Source organism: Etheostoma spectabile, chromosome 23, assembly GCF_008692095.1.
Source record: "Etheostoma spectabile isolate EspeVRDwgs_2016 chromosome 23, UIUC_Espe_1.0, whole genome shotgun sequence".
Taxonomy (NCBI): domain Eukaryota; kingdom Metazoa; phylum Chordata; class Actinopteri; order Perciformes; family Percidae; genus Etheostoma; species Etheostoma spectabile.
The window spans coordinates 2581107-2586107 of NC_045755.1; the positions used below are offsets into that span (position 1 = coordinate 2581107).

At 39.9% G+C, this 5001-nt stretch overlaps 1 protein-coding gene across 1 annotated transcript in view; it reads left to right on the top strand.

The window, feature by feature from the left end:
* Nucleotides 1–3984: 3984 nt before the first annotated feature.
* Nucleotides 3985–5001, top strand: part of slc38a4 (solute carrier family 38 member 4) — a 55756-nt gene continuing 54739 nt past the window's right edge. Inside the window, exon 1 of the mRNA XM_032505758.1 lies at nt 3985–4150. The gene's annotated coding sequence lies outside the window, so the exon portion shown is untranslated. The remainder of the gene's footprint in view (nt 4151–5001) is intronic.

A 5001-nucleotide genomic window follows, 5' to 3' on the forward strand; every position in this document is an offset into this window, starting at 1 on the left:
GAAAAATAAATAAAACTGTGTTACAATCCATGTGGACAGATTGGTAAACTGTCCCCATGGTAGGCTAGAGTTTATTTATTTTCTCCCCCTGAGCTTCAGGACCATGACCACAGGAGTAACTTAAACCACCTTTTAACATTAGTTAACATTAGAAAACTGATGGGATTTGAAATCACTTTTTTTCACAGTGATTTTGAGTTGTTCCCCACGACGGGTTGAATCCATTCATTTCCTCCTTTCTCTTTCTCCCAGTCTTTGTTAGACTTCTTCCCGTATTTCTCCCACTTTATCCCGGGCATTTATTCCTCCAAAAACTCCCTACTGTAGGCTACACTCACCATTAGTCGCTACTCGCGCATTTTCCTAACCAGAAAACAACAGACTGCCCTGCTCGGCCTCTGATTGGTTGGTACTCGTTTCCATCTGGGTCAGAGCCATTAGAAGCAGGAAGTGGGTGGGAAATAACGCTGCTGTCTATAGTGTTTATGGGAAAGGGCGGGATCGAGCGACCGGCAGGACAAGCGGTACAAGCCCAAATAGCAACCACACTTTGTGAAAGCCCAAAAAAACCGCAACCCCGACAACCAATATTTGTAAGCGACTTTACAAAAAAACAAGCCCAAAGTCGCTTAGAATAAGCGGACATGGCAACACTGCACCTGAGCCTGGTGCAGAGGGGGGAATCTCCACATTCCATTATGATTACCATGTCAGCGATTCCATATCTCGATGCATCACAATGCATCAAACACATTTTTCTATTAAAGCCATATGAGATATTTAATTCATGGCTTTTCAATAGTGCTGTCAAACAATTCAAACGTTTAATTTGGATTAGTAACATTAATGTCATAGTTAACTCGCAATTAATCGCACATTTTTGTCTTTTCTTGTCTTGTCCCTTGATTTCTTCTTGTCTCGTTATTTTTTCTCATTTTAATGCTCTTATCAACATGGAAAAGTGGATTGGCTTGTTTGTGCAAATGTTTTTTTAAATGGATAAAAACATTGGCATATAGCCTACTGTAGTGTTCAATTTCACACGGAATATTCTCACTTGGAGTAAATAATCTCTCACACAATGTGACACTGTCCATCAATAAAAGGGTGGGGGGGGGGGGGGGGGATTGGCATCAGATGTGTGCTTGGCCATCAAGTGGTATTTCAGACAGGACGTTGCGACAATAGCTCAGTTTGACCAAACGACCAAACACACAGATCACTTTGGTCTTGTCAATGGAACCATTTGGCAACTTTTAAAAAGTAAAAACTTTCCATTCAGAAACTTATTGGCGTCCATTTTGGCGTCTCCTGCTTGCCATCCACCCAAAACGTAACGTTACTAAACGGTGTGTGCGCGGTGTTTCTGTTGTTTTGTTTCCAGTCTAGGTAGATCCGGTGTGGTGTTGTAGTTTTTCTAATGTAGTTTTTCTAATGTTACTATGAGTTTAAAAATGCGTTTAACTGACAGCACTACTTTTCAAGCTTCAAAAACAAAACCTTTGGCAGTGCTCTAACACTAAACAAATTGGATACATAGAACTACAACACTGAACACAAGGCACTTCCTGAATGTGCAAAACATAACAGAATATGTAAACAGAAAGGTTGTTATGTATGGCATACATACATATATACATACATACATACATACATACATACATACGTACATACTGTTGACTTGGGTCAAATTTGACCCCTTTAAAAAAATGTCTATATCTGAAATATGGGTTTCTTTTTAACCAAATTACTACAGAAAATGGATTCCATACAACACTCTTTGCAAATAGAATTGATCACTTTCATTCCTGACTAAACTCATCTGTACGTTCCTCTGATCTTAACTATTTGTCAAACTATTTAATAATTTCTGCTTTTTAACTCAAATCGTAGGTATAATTCTATATAAATGAGGGTTATTGACCATGAATTGCAAAAAGTAGTGTAAAACTAGTAAAGTGGTGTTAGTGAAAACTTAAAAAAAAGTCTGAAAAAGGCATGAAAATGTCAAATTTTTCCCCGTTTTTGACCCGGGAGGACAACACAAGGGTTAAATTGCAAACATAAATAATCGATTATGGCCCGGCCGATTGTCAATGCAACATCGTCCATGTCCACTCGATGCATTGATTATTTGATTAATTTCAACACCTCTAGCCTGGTGTGGACGGACATAAAAAGCTCTACAGAAAAGACTTTACGCATCTGCAAGGTGCAGGTGCGTTGGAGGGGGACAAGCAAGTCAGAAGTTGCATAGACAGAATTCCCGCACACCGTCTAACTTGCAATAGTAGGCAACGTTTCAATACTAGACCATCTTCAGGCAAAATATTCCATGGGGTTTTCTCATACTCATGCATGACTGCTTGCTGACTGCTATGTTTCTCCTGTTTCATTTTTTAAGTATGGTTTCTGTAAATAAAGGACTTTTTTTACGCTTACTGTCTGGAGATCAAAAAACCCATGTAACATCTAGAAAAGGTTTGTTTTTTTCCTGTTGACCCAATACTAGGGATAGACTGATTACTGGCCTGGCCGATTATTAGTATCGTACCTGAAAATACAGGATTGGTCGACCCGTAATCAATACTTTAAGTTACATGAAATATTTGAGTTTTTTTAAATATTGATGATGATGAGACTGAGTTGGCTTTCAAAATATGAAACACCTGAGGCCATGTTTTATTATGCTCATCTTCAGGTTCATAGTTGTATTTTGAGGTTGTACCAGAATAGGTTTACATGGTTTCATTTTCAAAAAACACCATATTTTTGTTGTACTGCACATTGCTGCAGATCCGGTTTTCCAATATCGTGCAGGCCTAATATGGGCACTAAGAACTTAGACTAAGAAGTATTTTAATGTACAAATACTTTGTTATTGTAGAATTGTCATGTATCTGTACTTTCTTTTGTTTTCAATATTTCACAAAACTGTTAAAATGTATACTTTACTTACTCCGATACATTTCCTTCTAAGCATCTTCGTTACTGCAAAATAAATTCAGAAGAAATTTTAGCTGACCGCAAAAAAAGCAGATTGGCTCCTAAAGTTGCAAGTTATTGCACCTCGGTTCCAGTTGGTGACTAGGATTGGGCATCGAGAACCGGTTCCAACTTGGGATCGTTTCAAAAAGTAGGATTCCAATTGAATTGTGTCTTTATTGGAATCGTTTCCAATGGTTTCCAATCTGATGATCGGTTCCAAATTTAAAATGCGAAAGTTTGGGTTTCCATGTAGCGGCCAGGCACTTGCTATGTTGCAGCCATGGAGCACATTAAGCAGTAAGCTGAAGAAGCCCGGTAAAACTGTAAATCCCCATTGAATTAAAAATATTAACGATAAAATAAGCAAGTGACCTGTTTCAACTCCACCCTCAGAATGGAATATTGATAAGAACCGGAATCAAAAGGAAGGTATACAATAATACAGTAGGCTAGTATTAATACAGCAATAATACCAAAGTGGGAGGTTTTGCTGCTTTAAATATCTGAATTTTTCTTCCACCACTGACTATAAACTTACAGATATAAAAAAAGGAGGCTACAATACTTGAGTAGGCTACTTGATCATAACACGCAGTTCATAAAATCCCCCTCTCTTAAATTAAACCCCCTTTGTTTTGCCTCCTTTCCTTTCCTACTTTCCCTTGAACGCATCTGAGCAGTGAGAGCAGCGACAACGTGGCCGGGCGGAATGTAAACAAAGGATCCCAGGCAGTAATCGGGCCCAATCATAACCTTATCTTTTCATTTCATCTTAAACGTTGCACAAACACCCTTTAGCCTGTATACACATTGCATACTGATTGTTCTATCTTAAGATAACGCATTTGAGATACAAAAAAAGGGAAACAATTAGACCAAAATGAATCCACTTAGAATGTCATTTTAAGTCAATTCAAGCTGTCCCCCCCCCCCCAACGAGTATAGTCTACCTGGAAGAAAAGGGGGGGGTGATTAGGAGAATAAGGAGCCCCCAGCAATGATTGGCGGTGTAACACGACGCTTCCCGAGTTCTGCATCATCACATGGCACATGGAAATTTCCACTCAGTCTTCTCGCTTGTTAAATGGAAAGGGTCTCCAACTCTTGTCTCCACTAGTCCGCCTGCTAGCTTCTGGAGCTGTCCGCCACTCCGAAACATTAGGTAAGCCCCTCTAACATTCCCACATTACTTACACTTAGGCCTACATTTATTACACTTTTAATAAATATACCCGTGAATGTGATTTGCTGCTTCATTTTGATGTTTGACGGCGGGTTGCTTTGATGTCAAATAGAATCGAGAGGTTGTTTTTTTTCAAGCTAATGCAGAAAACGTAGGACTTTGCGTGACTTTCCCATAGACTCCCTTTCCCTTTTTGTTTCTCCTTGGCCCTTTTCCCCAGATACATTCATAGTTAGCTAACTAACACACGAGAAGAAGAGCAACAGCAGCTGTTTGTGGAGCGCTTCCTCTGGGTGTTGCCTGAAGTCAAGGCAGCAGGGTAAACGCGCCAAACGCGTCTGTAGTTCTACAAGAGAAACAGGCTATAGTCTGGAGCACGGGGACCATTTAGTGTCGTATTACGCTCATAAATCGGCCACACGTTTGCACTGAAGGCACCAGTTAATACTACGGTTCAAAACTCCTATTTACGTGTTGTGTTGCGTTCACACTGTGCTGCCTTTTCCCGTCGGCTGACACAAAGGCGACTATTATTATTGTTTTCCACTTTGCATCATGTTGGCTAGACTGCTTTTGTCTCTGCTCCCAGCGTTTTAAGTCACAAATCATCGAGTTTATGATATGTGGAAGGGATAAACACAGGAGGAATATGAATAACGGTATAATTCATGTCTTTATGTAACAGCCAACAGACAGTGGCATGCTGAGTGTGGCCCGCTGCAGGGCCCTTTGAGGGCTAACAAATATGTAATGAGTGTAATCACAGGCTTATGGAAGAGGATTAGGGCAATGTGAAAAATTGATGATTTTGGAGTCAGAATTCTGAGGGG